Below are 22538 nucleotides of genomic sequence, written 5' to 3' on the forward strand. Positions count from 1 at the left end.
TGATATTTTTTTTAGTTTAGGATTTCTTAAGTATCAATTATTTTATTATTTTTTCAGTTTTAGATTTTTTAATTTTTGGAATTTCAGATTTTTTGATATTATTCTGTTGAATTGTTATCTTAAATTTTTTATGTTTTTATTATTTTTATTTTTGATTTCTGGCATTTCTTTGTCTTATACCAAAAAAAATTAAATCAAAAATTATGAAAATTTAGAAATTTGAAAGTGAAAAATTTTCAATTAGCCGTTGCGAATATTATTCTGAAGTTTATGTCACTAAATTCTGACCAAAGTTGAGAGGGTTACAAATCAAAACTACAAGCTATGGTTTTATTATTTTAAAAGTTTTCAAAACACACTTTAAATCAGTACAGATGTTTTGCATAATTAGTTTTCAAAATATCTAGCTGATGACGAAATCCTTTTTTCGTGAGAAAAAACTTTCCGCGGTTCCGCGACATGTTACAAAAATTCTAAATATTTTTAAACGAGCCCAAACATGTCGTATATGATTATCAAAGCAGGAAAAACATTTCAAATTTGTTTTCCGAACCGACCTGGTCGCTGGTCCTAAAAAGACTTAATCGAAATAAGTTATTTCCATTAAAATTGTGAAGCTATTTTTTTTAAATATTGTATTTGCTCTCTGTTTTTTGGTCCATTTTGAAAAGGTGGCAACATAAACTTTGGAAAATATTTACAAATGATATTCAGAAATAAGAAATTATAAAAAAATAATAAAGAAATTTTAAAATTTTCAAAATGCAAATTCTAATCTGTAAAATCAAAAAATAGAAATTAAATAGTTTAAAAATGAATTATTGATCAGAAATTATATAATTTGAAAGTGATGTTTAATTAATTTAATTTCAGAGTTTTTGAATCCAAGCTTAAATTTTTTAACGTTTTGAATATTTTTATCATTTTATTTCTTCCTTTAAAAATCGCAAGCTCATGCACAAAGTGAAAATTAGTTGATAATAAGTATTCACTTAGTTGATCTTCCGATTTTGATATATTAAATAAAAATTGGAGATTGGCCACGGTGGAAACTAAAAATGTGACCAAAAGAAAGAATTTTGGACGAGTGGTTTCGGAAAAAGGTTTACGAAAAAGTAATAAAAAATACACACAGATATTTCTCAAGCATTTTTCTCTAAGGTCTTAGATATGTAACTAACCATATTCTTAAAACCAAAACGATAAAATTAGAATTGTATTTCTGATAATAGTCAAAATTCACTCAAATGTTTTTCATATTAAATGCTTTCGTTTTTGAAAACAAAATCTAAATATTTTTGAGAAATTATGATAAATTTTGAAAATGTAGAGAAAAACATGTATTAACAGTTTAAAGGTTTTAATGCAAATAAAGGAGGGCTATTAATTTTACAATCCAAATTCGACTAGCCGAAGCCTCGATTATCCAAAGTTTCGATTATCCGAAGTTCGAAGGACTTCGGATAACCGAATCAGGAACAAATGAAATCGGCATGTTTTATTTGCTTGTTTTTAACATCAAATTCGGCATCTGTTTTTTTAATGGTCCAATACACCAAGTTTTTGCTTTTTGGGTGTTTTTTAATACCCCTGACGGTTTAAAAGCACCCAAAAAGCAAAAACTGGAAATTTGGTTTATTAGACCTTTAAAAAAAACACCAGAAATATTTCTTGACCTCCATTTTGACCGCCACATTGAATCCAAAAATTCTAAATTATTTTATGGTTCTTCAGGGGTCATACTTAAGTTCTACAATCAAAAATAAGACAACAAGATCTAAGGATTTTTGCTGTCCCTATTCAGACTGTAGTCCCGATTCGCCCCAGATGACGGTAATTATTTCTATGTAGCCCCTTAGAGCAGTCCGCTCGGAAATTGCTATTTTCGAAGATTAATAACTTTTTAGCAAAAACCCAAAAAATAAGGTGTCTTCGGGAAAGTTTTTCCAAATTTAAAGAAGATATTAGATCTGAAAATTGATAAGAACTGGATAGTTATTGCGCCTTCCATTGGTCAAAAACTGAAACAGTTGCTTTTCTCCATACAATTTGACGATTTTGCCCAAACTTGGTGGTCAGTGGTCAGAAAAAGCTCAAATTTTGGAACTTAGGCTAGTGATGCGTAAATCTTTGATTTCAGGGGATAGCCCCAAGTAAGCCCAGATTTGGACCATCCTAACCAATGTAATGCTAAAACTACAAGATAAATGAGATGTTACTGAATGGAACAATGTTCAAATCTGCAGCTCAATTTTTAAATATCCAAATTTTGGATCCATAATCTACAAAAACTGAGCCCGGCAATGGACAGGCAAATTACTTAGTTTGATCAATCAATTCTTGATTCTCTATCTTACAAATTATTTCTGGGAAGAGAATGCACAATCATTGATTTAAGATTTTTTTAAAGTAGTTCAATTTTAAAAAAAAATGGAAAAAATTTCGGGGGGGGCTGCAGCCCGGAAGCCCCCCCCCCTGGCTACGGGCCTGACGTGACACTAAAAAAACTTTTAGTAATTTAAAAAAAATCCACTTGGTTTATGGATGGGCTCTGTATCTATTTTGAAACTAAAATGTAGGGCATGCGTATTGTCATTTATTGAGCTGCTTTTTTAATGTTCGACTAATATAGCTAAACAGTTTTCGCTGATTTGCTACTATTTTATCCTTTACATTTTATTGAATTTCATATCAAAGCCAAATTCAACAAAACAATCTAACAATTAAAATAACTTTTTTTGCAACATTTTGCCCAAGTGATAATATTTTCAGAGTTTTCATCTAACTTTTCAAAAACTAAATTTAAAATCAATAGGCAAAAATAATTTAATCTGTAACGAAATTTTCAAAATTTTATTCAAAATCCGAACAGAAAACAAACCTAAACCTACTAAAAATTAAGTAAATTTCATAAATAAAATTGATAAAATATTTTTTAGAGTATCAAGTAAAAAGCAATTTATTTTTTCAATATTTTTCTTTACCGTGATGAATTTCACTTTTACAATCTATTTTTTTTTGCTCCTCCGTTAAATCATTGACCGGTGAAAAAGGGAAAAACGACTGTAACTTTTACAATAATGTTTGCTTTTAATTGATTTCTAAAAATCAATAATATTTAAACAAATCTGTGCAATCTTAAAAAAAATATCACAATATACTTGTTGAATCAAATTTTACAAGTTTCGGTTGAAAAAGACAGAGTTTGTAAAAAAAATTGCGAGAATATTTTGAGCAATTCTCTACAAAATCGGTCTTTTTTCTTCAATTTTAATTTTTGTATTTTTTAATCCGACTGAAACTTTTTTAGTACCTTCGGTATGCCCAAAGAAGCATTTTTTGATCGATTTGGTGTCTTCGTCAAAGTTGTAGGTTTGGATACGGACTACACTGAAAAAATGATACAAGGTAAAAAATTGTGATTTTTTATTTAACTTTTTATCACTAAAACTTGATTTGCAAAAAACACAATTTTTTATTTTTTGATATGTTTTAGAGGACATCAAATGCCAACTTTTCAGAAATTTTCACGTTGTGCAAAAAATATTTGAGCGAGTTATGAATTTTCGAATCAATACTTTTTTTTCAAAAATCGAAATATTGGTCGCAAAAATCTTTCAACTTAATTTTTCGATGTAAAATCAAATTTTCAATCAAAAAGTACTCTAGTGAAATTTTGATAAAGCGCACCGTTTTCAAGATAAATCCATTTTTAGGTAACTTTTTTGAAAATAGTCGCAGTTTTTCATTTTTTTAAATGAATGCACATGTTTGCCCACTTAAAAAAAATATTTTTGAAAAGCTGAGAAAATTCTCTTTATTTTTCTTTTTTAAACTTTGTTGATACGACCCTAAGTTGCTGAGATATTGCCATGCTAAGGTTCAAAATTAGGAAAATTGATGTTTTTTAAATCTCACCCAAAAAATCCATCATTTTCTAATGTCGATATCTCAGCAACTTATGGTCCGAATTTCAATGTTATAACATGAAATATTTGTGAAATTTTCCGGTCTTTTCGAAAACAATATTTTCAAAACTTTCAAACTTTCAATGTTACGTCCTTTTAAAATGTTAGTCTTGGTTCAAAAATTTTGAAAATATTTTTTTCGAAAAGATCGGAACATTTCACAAATATTTCATGTTATAACATTGAAATTCGGACCATAAGTTGCTGAGATATCGACATTAGAAAATGATGGATTTTTTTGGTGAGACTTAAAAAACATCAATTTTCCTGTTTTTGAACCTTTGCATGGCTATATCTCAGCAACTTAGGGTCGTATCAACAAAGTTCAAAAAAGCAAAATATAGAGAATTTTCTCAACTTTTCAAAAATATTTTTTTAAAGGTGGGCAAACATGGGTCTAGTACCCATGAAAAAAATGAAAAACTGCGACTATTTTCAAAAAAGTTTCCTAAAAATGGCTTTAACTTGAAAACGGTGCACTTTATCAAAAATTCACTGAAGTACTTGATTACATCGAAAACTGAAGTTGAAAAATTGTTGCGACCAATATTTCGATTTTTTGAAAAAATCTGTATTTATTCAAAAAATCATAACTCGTTCAAAGAATTTTTGCCCATTCTCGAAATTTCTGAAAAGTTTTAATGATCTCTAAAACATATCAAAAAAAAAATCAAAAATGGTGTTTATGGCAAATCAAGTTTTAGTGACAAAAAGTGAAATTAAAATCAACCAATTTTTTACCGCGTATCATTTTTTTCAGTGTAGTCCATATCCATACATACAACTTTGTTCAAGACACCAAATCGTTCAAAAAATTCCTTCAAAAGATATAGATTTTTGAATTTTCACATATCATTTTTGTATGGACAGCTGCCAAATTTGTATGGAAAATTATATGAACGAACTAATGATGCAAAATGGCTTCTTTGGGCATACCGAAGGCACCAAAAAAGTTTCAGCCGGATTAAAAAATGCAAAAATTAAAATTAAAGAAAATTCCGATTCCGTAGAGAACTACTCAACTGTTTTGTTTTTATATTATTCGAACATCGAAAATCATATTTTTTACAATATTGGCTGAAATCATCCATGCAAGAAAAACTATGATTTGAAAAAAAAATATTGCAATTATAAAAACAAAGAATTTCTCAGATTTCATAAAATATACAATAATTGCTTTAAGAAAAAAGAACAAGTTGAAGCACAAAACGGAAAAGTGCATAAAAGCACCATAAACTGATGATAGCGATGAGTGATCAACAGTGGTAAACATAACTGAAAAAGCAAAATAATCAAAACGGAGTTAATCAATAGATAGCAATATTAGGATATTACTTCAATGCTTCGTCCAAAAACAATCGGTTGTTAGGTAAGTTATGCTAGTAATCAGTATGTGTAGTGTAGTTTCTTTTTGCTTGAGAATATTAAAAAAAATTCTAAAAGTTTTTCATATATATGTTATAAAGTCGAATAAAAATTAAATAAATTTCAAAATCCACTCAAATTTTATTACTTAACTAACATCTTTTTCTCTTTTGTTACAGGTAAATTTAACACATTTCATCTCTTATATCGGTAAATACAAATATCTAGTTGTTTATTTAAGTTTTATGCAATAAGTACCTTGCTTTTATTTTCTTTTGTCTAAAAAAAATACCAAAATACCAAAATTCGCCCATCCTAAACATCAGTAATTACCGCCAATCCAGCCAACAAGAGTACGCAAAGATGCTGCCGCCGTGGGTTCAAAACAAGATTAACCTCAAAGATTGCCTCCAAAAAGCCACACTCACTTACTTTGGTTTTGCCTTAAAAATTTACGCCTTGCTAGATATAGGCAAAGGCCACCACTCAGCTTTCGTCGTCGTCGCTGCGGGACCAAACCAAAAACGGTCCCAACTTACTTCTCTCAAAACCGAAATTAAATATAGGCATATGGTTTTGCTCTGTAGGCATCGACAGCCAATCAATAAGAACAACTCGGCTAACAAGAGCAAGACGAATGCTATAGCGAAAAACAGTGTCATGAATGTTGTTGTCGATGTTTAGTTGGCTATTAGTAATGGTTTAACCATCTCTTTCTTGCACTTGAATGATGAATGGTGGTTTTTAAATTGATTGATTCTCTGTGGAATCACAATTTATTGTATTTTTTAATTTATTTTTGATAAAGCTTTTTAAATGTTGATTTCATTAAGAACTGCCAAGCTGCACTTTGCACACAAATCACACAAATACAAGAAAAACAGACATTCAATAATTAGCAATAACAAGTCGCCCCAACGACTCTGACTCAGACTTGGTCGCGGCGGATCGGAATTGCAAGGCACGTCGTCGCCGAGGGGGGAAACCGAGAAGAGGAGAAGAAAAAAATGGCGAATCAACTATTTATCACACTGTTTATTTGATCTGTCGCGCGTTTTTCTACTTGCTCCAAACCACATTGGAACCCAAAGATCGATGGAAGCTGGGTGTTATTAATTACAAGCGCTTTTTTCAACCCTTTTGGGGATTGGGCTCGATCAAAACGTGAAAGAACGTACGAAATTTGGGCACTTTTGAAAAAAAAAATTTAAATTGTTTTTTTTTATTAATGATGTGTTAATCATATTTTTTTTTAATTTCGTTGTGGATTATTACTTTAACAATTTGGCTCAAATTTTCTTACTGTCCCAAACTTCTCGAAGCCACACAGAAGTGAAACCAAATGCCTTTTCAAATACCCTGGCTCCTTAGCTGGGGGACCGCAACTAAAAGAGCCATAAAAACGAAGCGTTGCAAATAAGTAGCAGCATGGCGGAGCGGAGGTTGTCACATTAACGCGGAGTGACACTGTGTCACTCTGGTATGGGCATTTGGGTATGGCTCCCGGTTTGTGGCGGTTGCAATTGGCCACAAATCATCGACGATCGGTCGGAATGAACCTGTATGGTGAAAATGAGCCGCGCGCAATCCGGCAATGTGCGGTGTCGTGCTGTGATCTGACTCACTTTTTTAGTTGTTGCTCAAGTGTGTGAGCATTATGCACCATGGAAAATCAACCAATCGTAGAGTTAAAAGTATAATTGTTTAAAATAATTACCAGGTATAATAATTCAGTGTTTCAAAAAGTATTTAAAAAAAAGAAAAAAAAAAAAACAAAATTTGAGTTTTAAGATTGTTAACACAAAAATAATCACAAAATATTGTTATACAGCAATTCCCCACGAATTCGAAAAAATAGTTCTCCGATCCAGCTCAAAATATTTCTGGGGGTTCCTTGGTCGATAATTCGACCCGTATTTTTTTTGTTTGCCCATTAGGGTGACCTACGCCGAGTTAGGGTGGTTCGAAAAATGACCATTTTCGTCGATTTTTTTTTAAAAAACACTTTTTTTCAAAAAATCTTAACTCCGCGCCATTTCAACCGATTTCTGCTGTCTTGGACGCAAATGAAAGGGTATTAGATATGCTTTTGAAGAAAAATAGATAGAAGTTCCAAATATCTATTCTAACGTTTAAAAAGGTCGAATGAAAACTTAAAATGCTGGGACCAAAGAGCTTATGTCTGAAAATATGTTAATCGGTTTCCTAAGAAAATTTTACACAACATATCAAAAAATGGTCAAGTTATGTTTTCAATATTTCGAGATACGTTTTAAAAAAATAAAAAAAACTGGGCTTTTCGACGCGCCACGCGCAAAAATGGGAAAATAACAAAAACGGGAAAAAATTGACTTTTTCATAAGAACTGCGATAACTATAAAAATTTAAGACGCAACTTTTGGTACTTAAACATGTATAGGTCATCGCTTTAATTTCAAAGTTATCGCAGTTTTATTTTAAATAATCGTTTTTTCCCGTTTTCTTCATTTTTCACATTTTTGTATCTCGGAATATTGAAAAAATGGCTGCACCATTTTTTGATACGTTATGTAAAATTTACCGCAGAATCCGGTAAAAATATTTTCAGGCAGAGGCTGTTTGGTCCCGAGACTTTCAAAACAGCATTTTAAGTTTTCATACGACCATTTTAAATGTCAGGCAAGATATTTGAAACTTCAAACTTTTTTCCTTAAAATCATATCTAATATCCTTTCATTTGCGTCAAAGACAGCTAAAATCGGTTGAAATGGCGCGGAGTTATGATTTTTTGATAAAAAATGTTTTTGCGAAAATCAACGAAAATTACAATTTTTTGGACCACTCTAACACGGCGTAGATCATCCTAATAGCCAAACAAAAAAATATGGGTCTAATTATTTCGGCCTAGGAACCCCCAGAAAAGTTTTAAGCCCTATCGGAGAACTTTTTTTCGAATCATGCTGTTTTCGTGGAGAATATATACATATTTTTGTTCCTGAAGATTTATGTCTTTCTGCAATTTGTGGCCTTAAGATTGAAAATTTGTAGAAAGAAACCATTCTGAATATCAAAATAATCGTTGAATAATTTACTCTGTATATTTCATAATCTATTTTTTAGTTTTTCATTGAATAATTTTAATTTTAGCATTGCAGATTTTATTTTTTTATGAATTTTTGTGTCCTCCCTAATAGTTTACATTGAAATTGAGAAGCAAAAAAATCTTTTAAAAGATTAAAAAATGTTTGAAAACCCTATACAACCGTTTGTTAACTATTTAAAAGTCATTATGTAAAGTTTATTTTTGAGTTTATTATCAAATAAGATCTTTAATACTAAACATCTTAACATTCTTTTTTTTTCTTACATTACATAACACGTTGCAACTTTTCAACCTTATGTTATGTAATGTTGTTAAAGTATTATGATAATATTTGTTTAAAAAAATAAAATCAGCCTTATAAAACCAGAAAAATACACCAGCCTAATAGTTTTTGGGTCCTGATTTTTTAGATTGTTTTAAAAGGTAAGACAAAAACGTCATGCAAAATGCATTGTTTAAACATTATTTTCAAACGTAAGACAAGGCCATTTTGATGATTTTGTCTTTAATGCATCGAAAAAAACAATCTGAAAATGTGCGATTTGTCACCAAAAAGAACTTTAATGTTTTTTTATGTGTTGAGTTAGCGGTTAAGGGCAATCTTTATAATAAATTATCAAAAAAAGTGGCACTTAACGAATTTTGCCTCGTTCATCCTTTAAAATATTTTTTTTTAAAAAAAGATAACGTTGATCGGACCATTATTTGCTGAGATCATAAAATAAATAATATAGTTATAGTTTCTTCCTTAAGCCCAAAATTTTCCTTTGACGATATCTCTGAAACTATTTCTGTGTTTGAAAAAATAATTGTGCAAGTTTATCATCTTTGTCGAAGGAATATTTTAACAGTTTTAAAATTACGATTCTGCTTTCAAATAGAAGCAATTCTCTACGACATCGGCCGTAGAAATATCTAGAAAGTTTTGGAATCAAAATTGACATTTCAAAAGGGCCAAACATCCAATATTGCGCCAATTCCAAATGTTATTCTTGATTCCAATAAATTGTAAATGCTTTTTAAAAAATTCGTTGTATATCAACAGCCTAGGGGAAATATACCCTTTCTAATCACCCAAGTAACATTTTCAGTTTTGTACCTATCTTGAGGAGAGATTGAAGTTATCTTAGCTAAAAATGATCATAAAGCCATTTTATCTCCAGGACAACAATAAATCAGTATTAAACCTGAGTTAAGAGCAAAGTGGACTATTTTAGGAGGTTATCATGACCATTTATTAGGAGTCATCTAAAACTCATCAGCATAGACATTAATTTTTAAAACACTCTGCAGGTGTATTTAATTGCTTAAATAACACTTATGCTCAAGCTTCTTAAATTTATAACCGCACAGAAGAGGTTTTCAAGACTGAAATAAACTTTCATTAAAGATGTTTTCTCTCGTTGAAGATAAAATTGATTTGTCGAAGGAAAATCAGTTCTAATTATAATCTCGTTAAATTCAATCATTCTTTATGAAATAAATCACAAATGGCCAATGATAAAAGATAACATTATATTGATAAGTATGAAATAATATCAAAATAATAAATTACTGTGACTTTACGCAGCCGTTCTAACTGAAAAATTCTTGCCATCAAAATTTCACTGGTCAGTTTTCTTAGATACCTCGAAAAAATATGCATCGAAGGCATGAATCGTTCAAAATTGCATCGATTTTTTATTTTGATGGACCGATTAATTATTTTTTTTCTGAAAAATCAACATGGCTTCCATTTTGGCCGTTGCTTTTTCGTGTTAATATGGCTGAACTCATAAAAACTATTCTCTCTTACTCAAAGCAGTTATTAGGGCCATTTTTCTTAAGAAGCTCTTGTACAAGAAACTTTAAGAGCTTTGTTTCTTGCGAAGCTCTTGTTCAAGATTAAGCAAGAACATGTAGACTGCAGTGAGCTTTAAGGCGATTTTAACCAAGAGCAAAAGGCGTAGTACTGCGACCGTAGCGCATGCGAATTTTAGTTAGCAGGAGGTAGATCCAAAACGTTTTTTATGGTTATTTTTCATCGTTGGATAAAAACAAAATACATTTTTTCATATTCTTTATTCATTTATTTGATTGGGATCATCATAAGTTTTCCTCGCATATAGGAATTTACCGTCGACACAACAACACTGATTTTAATAAACAACACTAGACCAACGTTAAAACACTAGCACTCCGCGACGAATTTATCCGCTTCTCGGAACGCCTTATCCAGCTTATCCTCGAAAGGCTCTGACGGACAAACGGATGGCCTAACTGATGATTTGTAGCTTGTCGATTCTGCGCGTCGGCTTCACGGTAGCTACGGAATCGGCGCCCATTATGATTCTCGTGTTACTCGATCAACACGTGTCGGAAAAAAACATCTACTGCCCATGCATGTCAATGGACCAAATCGGCATGTACGAGATCACCCTCGGATAGGTGTACTCCGTTACATCTGCGCTGGAGCCGGAAACGGGCGAAAAGTATCACTTGTTTACCGGGATCACAAATTTTGGTAAAAGTTTCTTTGACACTAAAACGACCGACTGTACAAAAAAATGTGATTTGACAGATCAAGTTCAAATAATCTTGAAATATGCTTTCATAGAACAGAGTAGTTTTAATTTAGTTTCAAAGCAGTTTTGACAATGCTTAAAAGTCTTATAAATAACCTCTCTGGGATAGCTTTAAGAGAAACAATGAAGTGTGATATAAAACTATGTTCCATGCTCTTAAAGTATTCTTAAAGATATTTTTAAAACTTTCGTATCATAAACCCAGCAAGTTTTGATCAATGTTTTCATAAAACAGAAAAGCAAATTTCAAACCTTTTATAAAACCTGTTAAGAAGTAAAGGCATTTTGCTTGTTACTATCTTCGTCATATGGAGAGATTGATGCTCGATTTAAGCTCCAAAAATACTATTTAGGTTATAAACTTACCAGCAACGGCACCACCTCGAGTAAGCACGCAAATTTATGCCATTTACTGGCCAAAAAGATCAAATTTAATGCACTTTTGATCATAATTTCTATTTTGCGAGACCATTTCTCATCATTTTGGTGGCACACACATCCAAACGCAAGATCAGAGGTTAACTGCTTAACGAAAGTCGCCATCAATCTCTTTTCACTTGCGCTAACGAATTCAAAGCGCTTAAGATATAAAATTGCTTCCAACTACCGGCAACATGTTCTTTTGACCATAACTTAGTCACTCACTTGAAAAATAATCCCGAAAAATGTAAATAATTAGCAAGCACCATCAAAAAAACAAACGCGCTAAGTCTTTTGACGTTTCAATTTTGAATATCCATTCCAATCAAAGGCTGAAGAAAACCGAGCGAGAAGCGAAGGCAAATAAAGAACAAAGGGTGGCCTCCAACACCACCAACACGCTGGTGCAGCGCTTGTTGGAGTGAGCAAGTGCTGCCAGGAAACTTTCGCTATAAATGCTACTTTTCGTGAGTGTTCGCTTAAAATTTCATCAATTTTGGCAGCACTAAGCAGACCCAAAAGAGCGCTGGAAGAAAAAAAGAACTAAGCTGAAAATAGGACAATGGGCGTGGCCCAGTGCACTCGACTGATTAGAATGCATTTTTGAAATATTTTTTAAATGCTTGTAAAAGGAATAGCATAACTTTTAATAAAAGTGAAATTAAACAGAAATGTTCACAAAAAGTTGCTCTACTCGTTGGTGTACTTGCTTTTAGTGAATTTAAAGGAACAATCCAGATTATCCAGCATCATTCAAACACGACCGCTTTATTAGGCTTAAAATGGGCATATTTCCCCTATTTCTTCAATTTTATTGGAAATTTTCTAAATCTTTCAAAAAAAAATATTTGTAGGTAGCTTTAAGTGCCTATATGTTCAAAACGGTGCTTTTAACCACAAAATATATTGAGTAATTTTCGATTGCAAATTTGATTTTACATTATAAACTGATAAAAGTTCATTTTTACTAAAATTCCTATTTCCCAAACTTTTTTTTTTTTGCGGAAATTTATTTGTTTATACTTTTCTATGCCTCGAAAGTTGCGGTTTATGTCCCCTTAAACATTCAAAAAAATTCCAAATTAAAAATATACGGATTTTGGGAAATTTTAAAATCGTCAAAAAAAATCCGTGTACCGAAAACTGGGGTGACTTTGATAGCCCGGGATGACATTGATAGAAATTTGATTTGGCCACTAATTTTGATACATTCAATGTAACAGTCACATTTTTGCATATATGTTCGATAATAAGCTATCAAAGTCACCCCAGTTTACGGTACCTATTTTACTGATTGTCCTCGAGTTCGAGCCAAATAAAAAAAATATCTAAAATCCATTTTCGGTAGTGGAGAACTGCTCAAATGCTATTTTTTTATTTCTGCCCCTAATCAAACTTCATTTCTAATAACTTTGCATTTGTGTATTTTTGATAACTTTCAAAATCACTCTTTAAAAAAAATCATCATAATTCTAAAGAGTTGATAATTCCAACGAATATAATTTCCGGATTTTTTGTAACTTATGTGAATTTTTTGTACTTCTCATTGAAAATAACCTAATGCCTTATTTTAAACATTAAAAATTCGAAGGTTGGTTTCAAAATTTCAAAATTATTTCTATTGAATACTATAAAAAATGTTTCTGAGATATCGTCAGTTTAAAATTAAGGCAATCTTGGTGACACTGAGAAAAACTCATTTCTCATGAAAGTTTAAACTTTAAGAGACTCTATCTCAGCAGCTAGCACCACGATCAACTAAGTCTTAAATGGATAATGTACTCAGTTAAAAAAAAAACATTTTTGTTGCATTTCTGTTTAAACCTTTTTCTAACATATAGTTTATAATACCGAACAAAATTGTAAAGTAATTTTTGCATCACATGATTGATATTTTCATCAAAAACAATCAAAATTCGTAGCTTCACTACCATACCGCTAAAATATTTTTTTAAATAACGTATTTTGCGAAACTAACATTTAGCTATAAACGTGAAAAAATCAATATTTTTTCGTGTAGCTTTTTTTTGACAGAGTCCTAATCATAAATTCCGAAATACCAAATTGCTTAGAAAATCCATTCACAAGATACAGATTTTCGAATCATTACATGCCCATTTTTTATGATCAGCCCCTCAAAATTTTATAGAGACTTGTATGGAAAAAAACTAATGATCCAAAATTGCTGATTTTGTAATTAAAAAAAAAACTCGTAAAATTTGCGAAATCTGCGAAACTTCACGAACTATATCTTGCCAACTTCCTGTCCAATTTAAAAAAAAATGCCTTTTTTTGCAATTTCGTCGTGAAACTTCTTACGTTTCCTGTTATCCTTGAACGACAAAATAGCCTGCTTTTCTGAACTAAAAGTAACAGAATCGAATTGCAACACCTTTTCAAAATAAATGCAGAAAAGTCCTAAAAAGCAAAAAAGAAAATTTTCTCAGCTTTTCAAAAATATTTCACATGGGCACTAATTTCAAAAAAATGATAACTGCGACTGTTTTTCAAAAAAAATTACCTAAAAATGGTTATACCTTGAAAACGGAGCACTTTATCAAAATTACACTGAAGTACTTTTTGATTGCAAATTTGACTTTACATCGAAAAATGAAGTTGAAAATTTTCAAAAACTTCATAACTCGGTCAAAGATTTTTTGCCCGTTCTGGAAATTTCTAAAAAGATGGCACTTGATTTTCACTAAAACATATCAAAAAATAAAAAATAAATAAAAATATTATTTTTTGCAAAACAAGTTTTAGTGACAAAAAGTGAAATTAAAAAATACAAAATAAATGTATGCTGTATCATATCTTTTCGGTGTAGTCCTTATCCATACCTACAACTTTGCCGAAGACACCAAATCTATCAAAAATTCCTTGAAAAGATAGAGATTTTTGGATTTTCATTAATCATTTTTGTATGGACAGCTGCCAAATTTGTATGGAAAATTATATGGACAAACTAATGATGCAAAATGCCTTCTTTGGGCTTACCAAAAACACCAAAAAAGTTTCAGCCGGATTTAAAAATACAAAAAAAATCCAATGACCGAAATCTCAGCGAATTGCTCAGAAGCCTTTTTTGTTGCCATGTCGTTGTCATGCTGTTGATGAAATGCACAAAATTGTCAATTTCAAAATTAGTCCAAATTTCGCTACATTTTGTGATAATCTGAAATATTGTTTCAAAATTGTAAAAGATAGATTTATAATTTGTTGAAATATATTTTAAAAAGCAATTCAAATAGAAAAAAACGTAAATTCCAGAAAATCAACAATTTTCCAATCCGTTTCCCCCAAAATCCCACAATTTTCCTCCGTTTGTTATCGCCGCGCCACCATCCTTTGGGCCGCGAATGAGGCGCGCAAGTCGCGCGTGTAGGTGCTGTGCAATTAAATTAATTAAAAGACGGCTGAACGTCGCTGAACGGGGACGGCGACGACGAATCGTAGTCGTAAGCCAGGCCAGGTTGATGATATATCTTGGAATATGTCATGCTTAGAGCAAGTGCTCTCTCTCTCGCGGAGTGCTCTCTAGCCGAATCAACTGCTCAAGCTGAACAGACTGAGTCAGTCAATGTGTCAATCCGAGACGAAGCACTGGAAAGGTGTGACGTCTACTTTTAGGGGTTTATTTTTGTTTGATTGGTAGGCGATTGGATGCTCTGAAATTTTTTGGAATTACAAAAAAACGAATTTTTAACTTTCCGTGGCTACTCCGGCCAAATGAGGCGCCAAAAGTGGTAGAACGAGTAGAACCATGCCTTGCTAATCAGCCCATCTTTTTTGTGGAGAATCAGCAAGAGAGGGTCGGGGAATTCCTCTTATCGTATATTTTCCGAAAGATCCAAGTCCTAACGTGGGGTGGTGCTGGGTGACATTCGAAGATTAGAGTGCAGCAGCAGGCTCAATGACATTTAAATGTCGAAGAAGGGTGGGTAGCGAGAAAAAAAAACAATTTTCGCTTAACGCAGCAACAAAGTCTGCCAAAACAGAGCGTAGAACACTTTGACATCGTGTGACTGTGTGTGTGTGAATTTGTGTGGTGGGCGGTAAAGACTTCTAAAAGACGGCGACCGGCAGCCCACCAATGGCGAAACAGAGACAGTGAGAGAATAGAATTCAGTTCAAATGAGGCGAAAGGTCCCCGCATGCATACATTCAGGGGACGATTTGAATTTTTATTGCGCCTGCAAGATAGGCTGGGCGGGGAGCACACATGCTGGGTTGGGCGATGTGCGTTTTAGTACGATTACGGTTCGACCTTGAATAACTTGAGTGGTCTGGGTTTAGGACTCGGGTTGAGATAAGCGGTTTGTTTGGAACGATATCTGATGTGGTTAAAATGAATTTTGATTATCTATTATTTAGTGATAAGGAAAGGTTGAATCAGGATATGCTGGAAGCAATTATGAGGTTGGATCGAAAACTTTAAGTTACGCACGGCTACAATGCCATTGGAATTTTGGTAGAATATGCGTTCGAAATTTATGTGTAATTTTAAATATAATTTAATAAATCAATGCAAATTTGTGAAAAACTCAAGCGACGCTGCTTACACGCTGCTGACTGGATTAAAATTTATTAGATTATCTTGATGAAATATTACAACACTTGGAACACTAAATAAAACCAAATATAACGTATTTGTAAACAAAAATATAATTAAAAAAATATTGATATAAAAAGCAATAATAGCTATCCGTTACATCCCTTACCAATAAATATTTTAAAAGATGATTAATACTGTAGAATTTCGCGAATTCATTACTGTTTTTGATTTATATGAATTTTGTTTTCATCGATTCCTCACTTTAAAATAGGCCATTTTGCATTATTAGTTTCTTCACACAAGTCTTCATACAAAATTTGAGGGCAGTCCTTACAAAAGTGCTATTAAAACATGCGAAAATCAATAACTCGGGAAAGGATTTTCTGATCGATTTGGTGTCTTCGGCAAAGTTGTTGGTTATGATTAGGACTATTAAAAAAACGTTACTTAATCCACCCTTAGGTGGTTGGCGCCTTCCTCAAATTTAAAGGGTGCTGTCCAAAATGCAAAAAGTGCGTAAATAACACTTAAGTGCTTATAACTTTCGATAGGGTTGTCAGATCTTCAATGTTTTGGACGCGTTGGAAAGGTCTTTTGAATACCTATCCAACGATAGGTCACATGAGAGATCCGGACAGCATTTTCATCAAAATAACTGAGATCCGGCCTCGAATAAGTGCTTAAATAACACTTAAGTGCTTATATCTTTTGATAGGTTTGTCAGATCTTCAATGTTTTGGACGCATTGGAAAGCTCTTTTGATTACCTATCCAACGATAGGTCGCATAAGAGATCCGGACAACGTTTTCATCAACATATCTGAGATCCGGCCTCCAAAAAGCGTATAAATTACACTTAAGTACTTATAACTTTTGATAGGATGGTCAGATCTTCAATGTCATGGACGCGTTGGAAAGGTCTTTTAAATACCTTTCTGAAAAGGTATAGCATGACGGGTTTTCTTACAAAAACCACCCTTTTTACAATCTACCGGACTTTTGCTAAAATTGTTTTTTTAGCATAACTTTTGAAGTACTTAACTGAACTGCATAATTTTTAATAGCGACTTATGGGACCTCAAGACGGATCGAATGACGCCGAAACGGACAAAATCGGTTCATCCAAATTCGAGATAATCGAGTGACAATTTTTTGATCAACATCCCACCACACACACAGACATTTGCTCAGAATTTGATTCTGAGTCGATAGGTATATATGAAGGTGGGTCTAGGAGGTCTAATTGAGAAGTTCATTTTTCGAGTGATTTTATAGCCTTTCCTCAGTAACGTGAGGAAGGCAAAACAGCTTCATTCTATTTCTGAAGAATGTAGGGGTAATTGCTTCCAATATCCTTCTTTTTTAAACGGCCAGGCCAACTGCGTAAAGTTAACCACAAAGATGATTCGTTGATTTGGATTGAGTTTGAGCTAGGTGATCCCCCGCTCCCGTTCCTGTTTGTTTGATTTATGATTCATTGGAAGCCACCGGGCTAAGAAGTTTTGGTGCTCCGGGACCCTTAGGGAAAAAATATTCTAGAAAAATACCCATTTTTAATAACTTTTCACACTAAACCTCGATTTTGACAAACTTAACCACATTCTGTTTTTTTTTATTTGTTTTAGTTGACAAAAAGTGACAACTTTTGAGCTATAGGGTATAACAAATGTTTTGTTTTTGGTTAAGCTATGTTTTTTTTGTAAAAAAAGTGTTTTTTTTTAGTATCAAAAATGCATTCAAAACAAATCAAAATAACATTTAAAGATGTGAAACAGAATTCTTAATCGAAAAGTACTCATGTAAAATTTTGATAAAGTGCACATTTTTTTAGCTACCGTGAAACGGGGTGACTTTGATGCCGGGGTGACGATGATAAGTTGACAGGACTTTTATTTTTTCCACAAAAATGAAGAGTACAATTAAAATACGTACGGAATGGTTCAGAACCATACTGACCGTGGTAGAGAAGTGTTCAAACTTCAAAGTACCTCAAAAAGAACTTTTCATAAAATTTTGCAAAGTTTAAAAAGTTGGTTAACTACAGTTAAGAAAATGTTGATGAAAGTCATTATTTTTTTTCTCAATGAACATGCTTTTGAATCGGAAAACGGAATGCATTTTCGGATTCTTTGGACAATTTTTCACTTGGAGAAGGTTAAATAAGTTTGTAAATAATAAATGTTTTAGAAAGACAATTAAAAAATCCCCAAATTTATAGGCAATATCATTTGAACAAATTTCATTGTAAATGTGAAAACTTGTGATTCGTGCTTCGAATTCAGTATAAAATACAATATAAATCGATTATTTTATAAACAAAACTAGTTTTAACAAACTTCATGCTAAATTCCAACTTTTTAAAAAATTTACCTAAAATTTATATGTATTTTGTTAAAAGCTTATAAACTTAGTTAACTAAATATAAACATTGATATTTTTCTTCTTAAAACTATATCAGCTACTTTTGTGTTGGAACATTTAACAAATTTACAAATAAAGTTTGAACATCTCAAATATGATTTTGACAAGAAAAACTATGATTGACCCCGGAATTTAGACTAAAATTATTAACGTAACTATTTTTCTAAACACTGTTGAAAAAACTTTTTTTTCCAAAATAGAGCGTGGACTTTGTGTGGCATACATAAGGGCATGCTTTGAAAATAATAATCTTGAAAAAAAACCTTACCGGTTGGAAAATATTCCAAAACATTTTTTTAGGATAAATTATTCAATAAATTGTCAACAAAAAATAGACAAGCATTCGAAATGTTCGAAAAATTTACTAAAATTTGCTTTTTCAACTTTGTAAATTCAATTTTTGGTTGCTGAGATAGGGCCTTACAAAGAATGAAATTGACCAAAAAAGAGTTACTCCAAGTTCCAAGACCCTAAATTGTTAAAAATGTGGAATATTGTCAAACAAAAACACAAAAATCTCTTTATCATGCAAAATTATATTTGCAATTTAAAACTTTACACATATTTGATAAGTTACCCCAAGTTATAGTCAATTTCAATTATCTTTGTATTTCTAAAAAAACAGTTGTTTTTCAATTTAAAAAAAAACATTCTCATGAAAACAAAATTGTCATAAAGCGGAGAAAGCTCCTAAAATTTTCGTTTCTTTTCTTTGCTAATGAGATACAGCTGATAAGGTTCAGTTTAACTAAATAGTGATAATATTGTGAAAAATGAGTATATCTCAATGTAATAATTAGCCTTAGTTTTTCAGCTTGTGATATCTCAAAAACTACTGGATCAGATTTCAATCATAAAAATAAAACATTTTTCAAATGTTGGTCTATATTTTGAAATTATTCAATTATGTTTTTCTTATTTCCAAGAAATCGCGAGCCAAGAAATTCGTAGCTCTTCGGCAATATTTTTGCGGGAACATTTTTCGAAAAATTTCCCTTTTAAATGCCTATAACTTGAACATGGTGCACTTGATGAAAATATGTGTATAGTAATTCTCGATTGTAAATATAATTTTGCATTTTTTTAATTTTGTTTTAAAACATTTTTTGATTTTTTTTCTTTCTTGATTTGCTATTTGCTATTTTGTTGGAAGTATTTTTCTATGTCTTTTCCAAAAAACGTTAAAATTTTAATACGATTTCAACGTGTTTGGGTTAATAAAATATTATATTTTTTCTTTAAAACTAAAATTTTGAAAACTAATTATTGCAAACCGACTGTAATGCTGTTTGTATGGAAAAATTTAGCTATATATTTATTTATTTATTTATTTTTTTGCAATACACCTCCCGCCAAATTTTGACAAGTATTTACATCCTTGAAAAAATAGTATTTATAAATATTTACATTTATGACAAGCTGTTTGTATTATATTTTAAAAACAGTCCAGACTTATCTATCCAGAGTTTTTATAATCCCAAGCTCGATTATCCGAAGATCATTGAAGAAGGTTATCGAATTAAGCAGACACAAAAATAGTTTTAACTATTATTCTTAAAATTTAGTTTGAGGTCAGCGACCCCAAATCAGTCTAATTCTAGTCAATGTTCTATCCTCGTTATATTCGGTAATATATTTTCTTAAAAATTACTTTTTCTCCATGGCTGACCTAAGAGGTCTTTGAATATAAATTGGAGGAAATTATCTGAAATTTATAAAAATGCAGAAGATTAATTAAAATTTAAAAAAAAATAATCAGGGAAATTGATATAATTTCCAAGGATAATATGTATCAAACCTTTAAGTTAATCTTTTTATTTGGTTCTGATAACAATTTTAGACCAACATGATGATTTCCATTTAGGAATCTGCCTTCACCCCTCAATGTCAGGAAACTACCGCAAGTAGTTTAATTAAAGCTCGCCCGCGAAGAAGCACGGACCCTTGCACATTTCCCAATTTATGACCCAATGAGCCAAGCCATTGAACCGCCACAAAACAATCGAACAAATTGCACTCATAATGCTTATCCCGAGATTGCAAAAGCTTCCGACGTCCGTCCTGCTGCACTACAATCTCTGTGGGTCTTATCGCCGCAATCACGGAATCGTACCCCCTTGCTAGAGTTGATGGCGCGATTTTGGACCGTTCCAAATTAGAGCGAAAATGGAAGCAGTTGTGTCGAAAATGGGTACATCAACCCAAAACTGCACTTTGCTGGAATATGCAGCCCAAAAGGAAGCTGCTCCGCTGAAATCCCTTACACTAAAGCTCACAATCACAATATTATTAAATTACGTTTAATCCTGTTCCGTTGTACTACTCGTGCCTCTGCAGAACATCGCGAACGTTTTGCGCAGCGGAGTTGAGTTCTCATTCCAATTTTGCAAAGAACACCATCGCTGCTGGCACCACTACCACTGTTTGGATTGCTTTCAAAGGACACATTCCATTTCATTCCTCGCCGTGCCATTCCGTGCCATTTCACTTCACTTTCATTAAGATAATAAACGAAATGCCATCGGCGGGGCAAAACCAGCTGGGTGAGGGAACTAGGAAGCTCGCGTCAACATTTGGAATTATGTTTAAAGATTGAAGTTGACACGGGACTGAATATGGCACAGTGAATACTTGAGTCGTGAAATTGTTAAGAAATCTGAGAGTTTCAGAGTTTTAAGATAAACCCCCCCACCATCTCAACTGCGATTGCAACACGTCAATCAATAATTTTGCACCCCATCCCAATTTTCCCAACGGATTTGGCATCACATTCTGACAGTCTGGAATGCCGGGGCACCACTTCCAAAGGGATGTCGCAATCGCCACCCAACCAAACTCCAACAAATCCAAAAATAAAAGTACGAAAATTGGTCCCGTTTCAGCACGATCTCGTCCGTCCCAAATTGGTTGATTACTAAAAACCAAACTAGTTGGAGCAGCAAAAAAAAAGAGAGAGTGTGTGAGCAAGTTTTAGGAGGAAACGACTAGCATCCAATTAACTTTTCGCATTTGGAAGCCCTAACAAGTTGAAGGGGAGGGAGAGGGAAAATCCAACACTTCCGTCCAGCAAAGGGGAGGATTCTCCGATTTCAGTGGCCACAACGTCAACCCATAAAGTGGTTTCTAGTTTGCCAACCCCCTTCCCCCCCCTCAAACTGGTCAAACTCCAATGTGTTTATTTTTGGTTTGTGGCTTTGGCTAACTTTTCATCTGTCGTTTTTTCTCCAACAGCATGTTCGCAAAACCTTCGTTTGACTGATTGGCTCTTAGTTTATGACCCATTTTGAAATAAATAATGGTCAATTTAATGGCTTTACTAGCTTTGAGTAGCAGCTGTCATTTGCGTTTAAAATTAGTCCCGTTTCCACTCACTCGGTCACGAAGTAGTATCTCGCACCACGACAAACTCTCAAGGCTCTCATCGCAACAAGAACGGCTGAAATATTTCGTGCAGGCGTGAAATGTTTCACCGAGAAAATTTTCTTCGTCTCGTGCGAAAGCTTCGCGCTGCTAAGATGTGGCGAAAGAAAACGGCTATCAAGTCGGAAAAGCGACTTGGTGGGTTTTCTCGCTTTTTTCTCTGCGCTGACCGCAGCATACCCTGGTGGGCGTTTTTTCCGATGGTTGGGAAAGCTTGAAAGGTAAAGTTGATATTTTTAATTTTTCCTTGCTCAAAGGGTAATTTTGAACAACTTTTGTTTAATGATATGTTTTTCTTTATTCATTTTTAGTATTTTTATAGGTTTTTATCTTGTTTATCTTTTGTTTATTTAATCAAAGTTTAAGGTTTATTCTACAAACTCTACTTTTAATGATTTTCAAGCAACCCGTCATTTTTGAACATTTAAAAAATAAATCAAGACTAGCATTGCAAAGGGACAAAAAATCAATATTATGTCCATTTAGAATGTTAGTCTTGCGTCCAAAATTTCCAACAAAATATCGGTAAATTTTACAATTGTTTAATTTTTTTAAATTGAAAATCGGACCATTAGTAGCTAAGACATCGGCATTATAAAATGGAAGATTTTTTGAAATAAAAAAATGAAGGGTTGCTTGAAAATCATTTAAAACAGAAATGGTAAAATACACCTTAAACTTTGAATTAAAAAAAACATAAGCAAGATATATGTTTGTAAAAATACTAAAAATAAATAAAGAAAA

At 32.5% G+C, this 22538-nt stretch overlaps 1 protein-coding gene across 6 annotated transcripts in view; it reads left to right on the plus strand.

Moving 5' to 3' along the window:
- Positions 1 to 22538, plus strand: part of LOC6054536 (four and a half LIM domains protein 2) — a 278680-nt gene that overhangs the window by 178187 nt on the left and 77955 nt on the right. For 2 of the 6 annotated variants that reach the window (XM_038262088.1, XM_038262093.1), the window contains exon 2: positions 5513 to 5543. The exons of the other annotated variants lie outside the window; for them this stretch is intronic. The gene's annotated coding sequence lies outside the window, so the exon portion shown is untranslated. The remainder of the gene's footprint in view (positions 1 to 5512; positions 5544 to 22538) is intronic. 6 annotated transcript variants of the gene reach the window in all.

The sequence above is a fragment of the Culex quinquefasciatus genome, chromosome 3 (assembly GCF_015732765.1).
Source record: "Culex quinquefasciatus strain JHB chromosome 3, VPISU_Cqui_1.0_pri_paternal, whole genome shotgun sequence".
NCBI lineage: Eukaryota > Metazoa > Arthropoda > Insecta > Diptera > Culicidae > Culex > Culex quinquefasciatus.